Source organism: Nerophis lumbriciformis, linkage group LG11 (genome assembly GCF_033978685.3).
Source record: "Nerophis lumbriciformis linkage group LG11, RoL_Nlum_v2.1, whole genome shotgun sequence".
Classification (NCBI taxonomy): Eukaryota; Metazoa; Chordata; class Actinopteri; order Syngnathiformes; family Syngnathidae; genus Nerophis; species Nerophis lumbriciformis.
In genome coordinates, this window is record NC_084558.2 from 28,489,407 (window position 1) to 28,501,505 (window position 12,099).

Consider the following 12,099-nt stretch of genomic DNA (forward strand, 5'->3'; position numbering starts at 1 on the left):
TATATCAATTCATATTGTAACAACAAGATGGTGGCAATGCCTTATGTTTGTGTGGTTTGGATTTAATGTAAATTTTTCCCATGTTTGCAAACACACCGTCTGTGCCTGAAAGGTGATTGGTGAAGAATGAGGAAGTGTTGTTGTATATCTGAGGAAGCACGGCTTCACGAAGACGAAAGTGTTGGAATTGTGAAGTTTGTTATCATAAGATTGGTAATAAAAGTAAAAAATTGTGTCGGACTTTGTGGGATTTTTTCTGGGGGCTACAATAGATTATATTACTTTAATTTGTTTTCAAGTAAAAAGAAAACGTATTTTCAAGGTGTAGCGGAAATGAAAATGCCTGCAATGTATGTGTCACAGTGCGACAACGTAATATATTTAGTTACGAGCATATTTTACACAAACAATATTGTCACAATACTGTCAACCTCGACAAATAATTACATTACGACGTGTCTTAAAATGGTCTCGACCAAACTCTGATCATTTGTGTGTTTCCAACACTGGTTAGGTTGTCACAGTATGTCAGGGCTATTCAGGGGGACTACTCCGCCCTGGGAATGACACTATGCCGGCCCCTCGAGTTCAGTTCAAAACTTGGGAGACAAATATTTTTGCAGCAAAATTCAAAAACCCCTAGAGTGCTCCTGTTCAGTGGTCCCCAACCTTATTGTAACTGCGGACCGGTCAACGCTTGAAAATTTGTCCCACAAACCGGGGGGGTATGGTATTTTATTTATTTATTTATTTTTTGTCATAAAAAAATACAATCATGCGTGCTTACGGACTGTATCCCTGCAGACTGTATTGATCTATATTGATATATAATGTAGGAACCAGAAATATTAATAACAGAGAGAAACAACCCTTTTGTGTGAATGAGTGTGAATGGGGGAGGGAGGTTTTTTGGGTTGATGTACTAATTGTAAGTGTATCTTGTGTTTTTTATGTTGATTAAAAAAAAAAAAAATATATATATATATATATATATATATATATATATATATATATATATATATATATATATATATATATATATATATATATATATATATATATATATCATACTTGCCAACCCTCCCGGATTTTCCGGGAGACTCCCGAAATTCAGCGCCTCTCCCGAAAACCTCCCGGGACAAATTTTCTCCCGAAAATCTCCCGAAATTCAGGAACACAAAATAAACAGCGTACCTGCCCAATCATGTTATGACTGTAGAATGATCGAGGGCGAGTTCTTGGTTTATTGTTAGGCAGTTTCATGAACGTCCGCCCAGCGCGGCAACAACACACAACAACAGCAGTCACGTTTTGTCTACCGTAAAGCAGTTCGTCTGCAGTAAACAGCAATGTTGTGACACTCTTAAACAGTACAATACTGCCATCTAGTGCATTTGATGAAAGCACTTTTTGCGCGCCACACATGCAATGCATCATCAGTGAGGGTGTTCAGCATGGTTAGAAAAATAGTGACAAATAGAACAAGGATGGACAATTCAACCCTTAACTCAACAATGAGTAGATGAGTGTTATGTGTGTGTATATGTGTAAATAAATGAACACTGAAATTCAAGTATTTCTTTTATATATATATATATGAAATACTTGACTTGGTGAATCCTAGCTGTAAATATACTCCTCCCCTCTTAACCACGCCCCCAACCACGCCCCCGCCCCGCCCCCCATCTCCCGAAATCGGAGGTCTCAAGGATGGCAAGTATGATATATATATATATATTTATTTTTTTTATTTATTTTTTTTATTTCTTGTGCGGCCCGGTACTAATCGATCCACGGACCGATACAGGGCCACGGCCCGGTGGTTGGGGACCACTGACTTGGACCACTGTTCAGATCCTTGCATTGACATTTAAATCTTGCTAGCAAACGTAGACGACTGTGGCCCAAACTTGTGATTTACACAACTGAGGCGCCCCTCAAGGCACCCCTTAAAGTCCTCTCCTTTTTGGCAGTACTTAGGTGTTGCTGTAGCAGTCAGTGGTCATTTCTTCAACTTCCTTAGTGATTCTGAAGGTGTTCCTCAATATTCCATTTTAGGTCCTCTGAGTTTGTCAATAATGGTTATGCACAATGATGATTAATGATTGTTTCCTCGACAACTTTGCAAACTGGTTTTAGCGAGGAAATCCCACGCAGGCCGGAGGTGCCAACCCAGGTTTTCAAGAGAGAGCTTACCTATTTAACACATAGTTGCTCAAAGGCATTCTTCCTCTGTTAGCCTGGCGATGATAGCAGGATGAGGTTTCTTGCTTAGGTGTGTGTGTGTTGTGTGTTTTGACTAAACGTGCTTCCGCAGGTTATACTCCTTTGAAACAGCTTGTACCTCGTTACAGAGTAAACACGCCTTTATTTGTAAAAGCATATTCTGTAGTCCAGGCCATACTTGTTTAAGGTCCCTTCTACACTAAGGTTATCCAGGGTAAATCCCACCTAACCTTATCCTTGTACACATACACACAATGCCCCCGTTTAAGACCCCCTCCTCCCTCCGTCCTCCAGCGCAACGTGACCTAGTAGGCAGCTCTGACCTGGAAGTGTATTCTTACCCTATGTTTTAATGTAGCCTATTGCCACATTTCTTTTAACAGTAAACCTTGCTTGCCTCACCATCAGCAGCTGTTAGACTATTGTAGTGAATCACACCTGAGCCATCAGACATGAATCATATCTTTAATAGAGGTGTGAAAGCAAACAATGTGATAAAGAACATTTTACAACAATCAATCTAGGGATCTTGATATCTGGTCAGGACACTGTGCTTGTAAACTGAAATTGGCGGTCGTAATTAACGTTCACAACCACTTTATGGCTTCACAATAGTTATGGAGTACAAAACTAGACGTTGAGTAATTGCTCAACATACATCGCGGACAATAACCGATAGTCTGCTTTGCCAGTCCAAATGCATTTGCTGTTTTCCGTAGTCTGCCCTCATACACGGGAGCCCGCATTCTCGTTGTCTCTCCTTCGACAAATGGACAAAGTTTTTCGCTGAGCAGAATCACTGGCACAACACACTCCTTGACAAACATATCCCACCAGGCTGCCGTTCATCCAGGCCTTATCCAAAACCGTCGCTCAACATTGCTATGTTGCCGTCTGAGATGTGTAGTATCTGAAATAGCTGCAATCGTGCGTTTGCTTCTCTTAAGGTATTCATGTGTGATTTCTACAAACGTCTGTACCTGTAGAAGGAGAAACACGGTTATGTCTGGTTGACTCCCCTCCATCTTTCCAGTGGTTACCTCCGAGTTATGAAGCCGCTTGTTATGAAGCTGGCTGTGGCGCGTTCTTTCTGACATCACTTCCTCTGTGGGGTGCAGTCTGTCTGGCGTCACATCCTCTCCAAACTCAGTTTGTAAACGTTCGATGAGTCCATACAAAGCTAAGAGCCGGAGATTCGAGAAATACACGGCGCACTTACCCGTGTAAAAAATTATCCAAGGAGGGGAACCTTAAACGATGGGTTAGTGTGGCTGACACGGTGCTTAGGATAAATAATTATTTGTTTAAGAAGTTATCCGGCTTAGTGTAAACAGGGCCTAAATGTGAATCGTCTTCTTCTGCTGCTTCATTGTGATACGTACGCCTTATTGTTGCCCCCTACAGAACGGAGGACGTACTGCATGGACGTCTTTCGTTATTTGGGTAATGTTGGTGTAGCCACCTATTGAGGACCCCTGAGATATATATGATCTTTGACTAGTGTTTTTTCCTTGTATGTTGTTAAAACAGAAGACCTTTGACTGGTATAATAAACATATTGATTGACTTTATTTGGGATGCTAGATGTAAAGAAGTGAAGATATGGCAGAGGCTTTTGTACAAAATAAATAAAAAAGTCAAGGGAGAAATACTAGCCGTGTTTAGGTTTTTAGACGCATACGCTGCAGAACGACAAGGCCATACTTTTGTCACATTCTTGGCCCTTTTTGGCGCGCCACCGGCTGCCTCTTAACATGCAACAGCTGCAATCTATCTATCTCCGGATTGCCACGAGCTGCTGTTCCGCAACATTCCCTGCTGCACCGTCGATGCAATGCAGTGCAACATTCCAAAAGTGTATTTTATCTTGCTGCCTGCACATCACCATGGCAGCCGTGTGTGTTTTGTTAGCTTGTTAGCACAAGAAGCTCAGTGGGAACACAAGCGTAACAAAGTGCAAATTGTGTGGACGTTTGTGAGCGGAGCGAGAGGGCTGCTGCAGGGAAGACGTGATGCCAAGACATCACACGCCAAGGGAGGGGGGCCGGGGTTGTGTTACTCGATGCATGTGTATGTGCTTCCAATTAATAAGAGGCCATTATCCATATATTTGCATACATTTGTATAGTCTGCATATCCATATGTATTTATTTAGTCAGTGTAGTTATGACTGCTGTACAAGAGGTCAGTGCGCATTGCGCTTGCACAACTGAGCACTTGAACGTTGCACGTAGCACATTTTATTGCGCACCTAAATCAATCAATCAATCAATCAATGTTTATTTATATAGCCCTAAATCACAAGTGTCTCAAAGGGCTGGCTATCTCGTGTGCAACTGAGCACCTGAACACAGCACCTGAATGCAGCACACAGCGCAATGTGGTGCACCCTGGAGCACCTGAATGCAGCACAATTGTGCCTTGCTCGAACTCATTTTCATTCATTCATTTTCATTCATACGGAATACAGCCAAATCTGGTGCACAACTGTTCACCTGAACACAGCAATTTGGTACAAAACTAAGCACCTGAATGCAGCTCGTAGCATGATCTGGTGCACAACTGAGCACCTGAATGCAGCAAACGGCACAATCTGGTGAACGCCGTAGCACCTGAATGCAGCACGGTTGGCCATTGCCTAAACGCAAATTGGTGCACAACTTTGCACAGCAATTAGGTACAAAACTAAGCACCTGAATGCAGCGCATAGCACAATCTGGTGCAGATGAAAAAAGAGCACCTGAACGCAGCACACATCACAATTAGGGCTGCAACAACTAATCGATTAAATCGATTATAAAAATAGTTGGCGATTAATTTAGTCATCAATTCGTTGGAACTCTGCTATGCGCATGCGCGGAGGCTTTTTTTTTATTTTTTATAAACCTTTATTTTTAAACTGCAACTTTTACAAACAGCTGAGAAACAATAATCAAAATAAGTACAAAAACAGTACAAAACAGTGCCAGGGCGGCGCTGAGGCTACGTCTCATGAGGTGGCAGTAAGCTAGCCAATGATGTGTCATGTGCAGCTCACGTGACGACGCCGTCTCCTTTGCTGGAAACATTCGAAAAATGGCACAGGAAAACAGTACGGATATTTTAGCGGAAAATCTTGAGGTTATTGCTTCAATGGAGAAAAGTGTACGACCTAAGTCTTTAAAAGTGTGGGAACACTTTACTTTAAACACTTCAAAGAAGACCGTTCCTGCAAAATGGCACAGAAGTACATCATTCCTTCAGGAGCACCTGAAAAGGAAACATGTTGCAGCCATGGATGAAGGGAAGAACACACAGTACGTAACTTTTTAAGTCTATAGTGGCAACAGGCATTCATGAGTTCAGCTTTTTTGTGAGTAACGTTAACGTTATGCCTTTGTTGCAACGCGGGGCTGATAACGTGACTCCGTTTTGAGAGAGAAAACGCACGGTTACCAATTTCGAAATAAACGTAACGGACAGAAATATCTTAGGTTGGTTTCATAATGGATCAATGTAGCCAGGCCCGATAAAGCTATATAAATATATTTAGATTTGAGTGACGCTTTAGTATAACTAAACGTTATGAAGGTGCTGGAATATTTCATGCTATTATTCAGAGGCAGCCTAAAATGAATCCTTTATTATTCACAACAGAAACGTGTACAATATCTGATTCAGTTCTGATCTGATGAGTTACATATCTGTGTTATTATTGGTGTATGCTGCATCACCAATGTCCAGAACATGGTGCCAGTATGCTGTTTATTTCAATAAAATACTGGAAAGAATAGAAATGTAGTTTGTCTCTTTTATCTGATTATTAATCGATTAATCGAAGTAATAATCGACAGATTAATCGATTATCAAATTAATCGTTAGTTGCAGCCCTAATCACAAGCTGGTGCATAACAGAGCACATGAATGCAGCACTCAGCGCAATCCGGTGCAAATGCAGCACACATAATGTGGCGTTCAGCAGAGTCCCCAAACGCAGCACACAAAACAATCTGGGGGACAACTGAGCACCCGAATGCCACACAACTCAGTACCTGTATGTCACATACAGCACAATCTGGTACATAACAGAGCACCTGAACACAGCACTCAGCACAATTTGGTGCAAAACCGAGCACCTAAAATGTGGCAAACATAATCTTATTTTCAACAGCACACCTGAACGCAACTCACAGAACAATTTGGTGCAAAACAGAGCACTCAAACGCAGCACACATTCTAGTGTTCAACTGAGAAACTTAATGCCACACACAGCACAGTCTGATGCATAGCAGAGCACCTGAACGCAGCAGTCAGCACAACCTGGTGCACAACAGTACACCTGAACGCAGCAATCAGCACTCTCTGGTGCAAAACAGAGCACCTGAACGCAGCACACAGCACAATCCGGTTCCCAACTGAGCACCAGAACGCCGCACAGAGCACAGTCTGGAAGTGCAACACATCTGGACGTGATGCTCAATCAAATAGTTTCGCATAGAAGTCAGAGAAAGGACATAGTACGCGCATATTACGTAAACTCCACTTCCGGTGTGTTGAAAACGTCAAGCAGGATGCTACAAGCTATGTGATTTGTGTGATGATAGACAGCTATTTGCACTCATAATGTGGAAATGGGCAACAAGTCACCACCGGAGCTTCCTCGCTTTCACTTTCTACATAACATTTATTACCACACATGTTGACATTTTGAGCTGAAACCACACCGGAACACAACTTTTGAACCCCAAATATTCAAAATATAGCAGTGGTTCTTACCTTGCGAGGGTGGTCCAAGAGGCTTCGCGCCGTTACGACCGCTGGTTGTGTCTTCAATTTGCACTACGTGCTCCGCGTTTCGGCGTAAATGTTGTAGGACAACAAACAGGGACGCGGTTGTTGTCTTCAACCTGCGCACATTACTCCACTGGAAGAGAGAGTCGCCGCCGCCGCAGCAGACGAAGAGCTCCGGCCCGGGGCTACGCTGCCTCCATGGGGAGGGGCTTCGTGCCGCATGGCATTATGGGTCAGGTAGTTCTTATTCAGAAATTAATCAAATTCCTATAAACATTACATAGTAAATACATAAATACAATTTATGGTTAGATTGTAGTGGGTTTTTCACAATTCACTCACAGACGGAACTTTAGTTGTTTTGAGAGAGTAACAAAAATGAACATTTTCAGTATAAATGGTTGTCAGCATTTGTCTTCTTTCATTGACCTTGTAAATACAATATGTTTGCTTCTTAAACTATCTTTTATTGCCCAGACATATTTTTACTCCACATATTGACATGCTACTATAGCCATGATGTCGTTTACCAACATGAAAGTGTGCATATTTTATATACACACTTACACATTCTTAATTGAGTTTGGTCTCAGTTTTACTCTACATATTGACATGATACAAGTATATTGTCATGTTGTTGTCTCCTTACATAAATGTTTACATATATTATATACACACCGACACAATCTTTATTAAGTTTTGTGTCAGTTTTACTCCACACATTGAGTTTTATCTTAATTCCATCCATCCATCCATCCATCCATCCATCTTCTTCCGCTTATCCGAGGTTGGGTCGCGGGGGCAGCAGCCTAAGTAGGGAAGCCCAGACTTCCCTCTCCCCAGCCACTTCATCCAGCTCTTCCTGGGGGATCCCGAGGCGTTCCCAGGCCAGCCGGGAGACATAGTCTTCCCAACGTGTCCTGGGTCTTCCCCGTGGCCTCCTACCGGTCGGACGTGCCCTAAACACCTCCCTAGAGAGGCGTTCGGGTGGCATCCTCCACATATTGACTGCAACAAATCCATGCCGTGCCATTAAGTTGTTGTTTACCTACGAGAATGAGTACATATATACGCACCTACACATACTAAAGTGGGTTTTATTATCAGAATTTTACTCCACATATTGATATGCTACAAGTCTATCACACACTATTATAAGTTTATTGTCTTAATTTTACTCCATATTGACATGCTACAAGTCTATTTGGTTTCATTCTCAGATTGTTGTTTATCTACAAGAACGTGTACATATACTATATACACACCTATACAATCTTTATTGAGTTTCATCTTAATTTTACTCCACATATTGACAAGATACAAGTCTATTATCAGTTTGTTGTTTACTTACAAGAATGAGTACATATATTATATATGCACCTATACATATTTTATTGAGTTTTGTCTTAATTTTACTCCACATATTGACAAGATACAAGTCTATTATCAGTTTGTTGTTTACTTACAAGAATGAGTACATATATTATATATGCACCTATACTTTATTGAGTTTTGTCTTAACTTTACTCCACATATTGACAAGATACAAGTCTATTATCAGTTTGTTGTTTATTTACAAGAATGAGTACATATATTATATATGTACCTATACATACTTTATTGAGTTTTGTCTTAACTTTACTCCACATATTGACAAGATACAAGTCTATTATCAGTTTGTTGTTTACTTACAAGAATGAGTACATATATTATACACTCGCACCTATACATACTTTATTGAGTTTTGTCTTAATTTTACTCCACATATTGACATGCAACAAGTCTATGCAGTGCCACTCTCTGTTGTTTCACCTACAAGAATGAGTACATACAGTATATACACACCTACACATACTAAAGTGGGTTTTATTATCTTAATTTTACTCCACATATTGATATGCTATAAGTCTATCTGGTGTGATTCTCATGTTGTTGTCTACCTACGTAAATGCGTACATATATTCTATACGCGGCCTACATATACTATAGTGAGTTTATTGTCTTAATTTTTACTCCACGTTTGGACATGATACTTCTATTTTTATGTTTTTGTTTACTTAAAATACTGTAAATGTGCACATATATTATAGACACACCTACACATTCTTAATTGAGTTTTGTCTCAGTTTTACTCCACATATTGACATGATACAAGTCTATTATCATGTTGTTGTTTACCTACATAAATGTTTACATATATTATATACACACCTACACCATCTGTATTGAGTTTCGTCTTAATTTTACTCCACATATTGACAAGATACAAGGCTATTATCAGTTTGTTGTTTACTTACAAGAATGAGTACATATATTATACACGCACCTATACATATTGTATTGAGTTTTGTCTCAATTTTACTCCACATATTGACAAAATACAAGTCTACTATCAGTTTGTTGTTTACTTACAAAAATTAATACATATATTATATACACACCTATACATACTTTATTGAGTTTTATCTTAATTTTACTCCACATATTGACTGCAACAAGTCTATGCCGTGCCATTAAGTTGTTGTTTACCTACGAAAATGAGTACATATATACGCACCTACACATACTAAAGTGGGTTTTATTGTCAGAATTTTACTCCACATATTGATATGCTACAAGTCTATCACACACTATTATGAGTTTATTGTCTTAATTTTACTACATATTGACATGCTACAAGTCTATTTGGTTTCATTCTCAGATTGTTGTTTATCTAAAAGAACGTGTACCTATACTATATACACACCTATACAATCTTTATTGAGTTTCGTCTTGATTTTACTCCACATATTGACAAGATACAAGTCTATTATCAGTTTGTTGTTTACTTACAAGAATGAGTACATATATTATATACACACCTATACAATCTTTATTGAGTTTCATCTTAATTTTACTCCACATATTGACAAGATACAAGGCTATTATCAGTTTGTTGTTTACTTACAAGAATGAGTACATATATTATATACGCACCTATATATACTTTATTGAGTGTTGTCTTAATTTTACTCCACATATTGACAAGATACAAGTCTATTATCAGTTTGTTGTTTACTTACAAGAATGAGTACATCTATTATATACGGACATATACATACTTTATTGAGTGTTGTCTTAATTTTATTCCACATATTGACAAGATACAAGTCTATTATCAGTTTGTTGTTTACTTACAAGAATGAGTACATCAGTTATATACGCACCTATACATACTTTATTGAGTTTTGTCTTTTAATTTTGCTCCACATATTGACATGCAACAAGTCTACACGGTGCCATTCCTAAATTGTTGCTTACCCTACGAGAATGACTACATACGCAGCTACACATGCTAAAGTGGGTTTAATTATCTTAATTTTACTCCACATATTGATATGCTATAAATCTATCTTTTGCGATTCTCATGTTGTTGTCTACGTATACGAGAATGTGTACATATATTCTATACGCGGCCTACATAGACTATAGTGAGTTTAATGTTTTAATGTTTACTCCACATTTTGACATGCTATTAATCTATTCTTATGTTTTTGTTTACTTACAATACTGTAAATGTGTACATATATTATATACACACCTACACATTCTTTATTGAGTTTAATCTTAATTTTACTCCACATATTGACATGCTTTAAGTCTATTATCAGGTTGTTGTTTACCTACAAGAATGAGTACATATATTATACACGCACATACACACACTATGATGAATTTATTGTCTTAATTTTACTCCATATTCCATCCATCCATTTTCTACCGCTTATTCCCTTTGGGGTCGCGGGGGGCGCTGGAGCCTATCTCAGCTACAATCGGGCGGAAGGCGGGGTACACCCTGGACAAGTCGCCACCTCATCGCAGGGCCAACACAGATAGACAGACAACATTCGCACTCACATCCACACACTAGGGCCAATTTAGTGTTGCCAATCAACTTATCCCCAGGTGCATGTCTTTGGAATATTGACATGCTTTAAGTCTATCTGGTTTTATTCTCAGGTTGTTTTTTATCTACAAAAACATACATACAGTATATTATATACACACCTACATGGTTTTTACTCAGTCTAAATTTTACTCCACATATTGAAATGCTGAATTTCTGCGTATCGTAGTGCTTAATGTAATAGCCAGCATGGCTGACAAGGTTTTAAATAATGATAACAAGAGATGCAGCCACATATATTGAAGCCACAACTGTAAAAAGGAAAGTGTTCTATTTGTTTCTATAATAACAAGCGGGAGTTTAAAAAAATAGATGAGGCAAAATAATGCTCAATAATTTTGAGATAAGCACTGACAAACACTTGGCAAATAAATGTTTTTTAGCATACTGCACACAAATAAAGAGCTTGCAAGTGTGTTTCTCTATTTAGTGCATTTGTTTTCATTGTAACTTGTACACATAAGAGGAAGTCTATTTATCATCACAAGGCTTCACCTTTGTGTGACATATTTGTCCACTTCACATTACAGGGAGCATCGATCACAAGTCACGGTTAAGTAGTGTAAACAAGTAGGAAAAGTACACTTCGTGCTCACACAGAGGCCTTTCGGGGTGAAATGCTGCGCGTAAACAATAGCTGTCCATTCTTTGAGGGCCGTGCACTTCATTGTGTCTCATAATACAGTACAACTAACTGAAATAATGGCTACTGTGTGTGTAGGAAATGCTTGTCTCTCAGTGGGCCAAATGTGTCTAAATTTAGCCACTCGTGGCTGTCCACTGTCCAACTGTCACAGGAAAGACACCTATCGGCATGTTGGAGTGCATTATAAGTTTGGCGACAACACATTTGTTTATCACAAGCCCTAAAAAAATGGAAAAGTCAAAACATAATTCTGTGGCGAGAAACACCCTACACTTAAAACCTATCTTTAAGCAGAGGAAGTGACTTCTTAACAACAACCGTGGCCATTCCTCCATTATTCCTCAACTGCAGAGAGAGCCAGGCACTTAATTACCGGTAAGTAGAAGCATCACAATGTCTAAGATTCAGGTTTTGGGCTTGCTGCACAGCTGTAAGACTATGCCGATGAGCAATTTGATTTAATTGCTGTAGTGAAAAATATAGTAAGGACAGAAAGAGAGGCATAAAGTGT

The 12,099-nt window shown here is 39.3% G+C and overlaps 1 protein-coding gene across 2 annotated transcripts in view; it reads right to left on the bottom strand.

Annotated features, from left to right (window-relative positions):
- pag1 (phosphoprotein membrane anchor with glycosphingolipid microdomains 1) overlaps positions 1-7,184 on the bottom strand; it is an 83,981-nt gene extending 76,797 nt beyond the window's left edge. For both annotated transcript variants that reach the window (XM_061966914.1, XM_061966915.1), the window contains exon 1: positions 6,982-7,184. The gene's annotated coding sequence lies outside the window, so the exon portion shown is untranslated. The remainder of the gene's footprint in view (positions 1-6,981) is intronic.
- Positions 7,185-12,099: the final 4,915 nt, after the last annotated feature.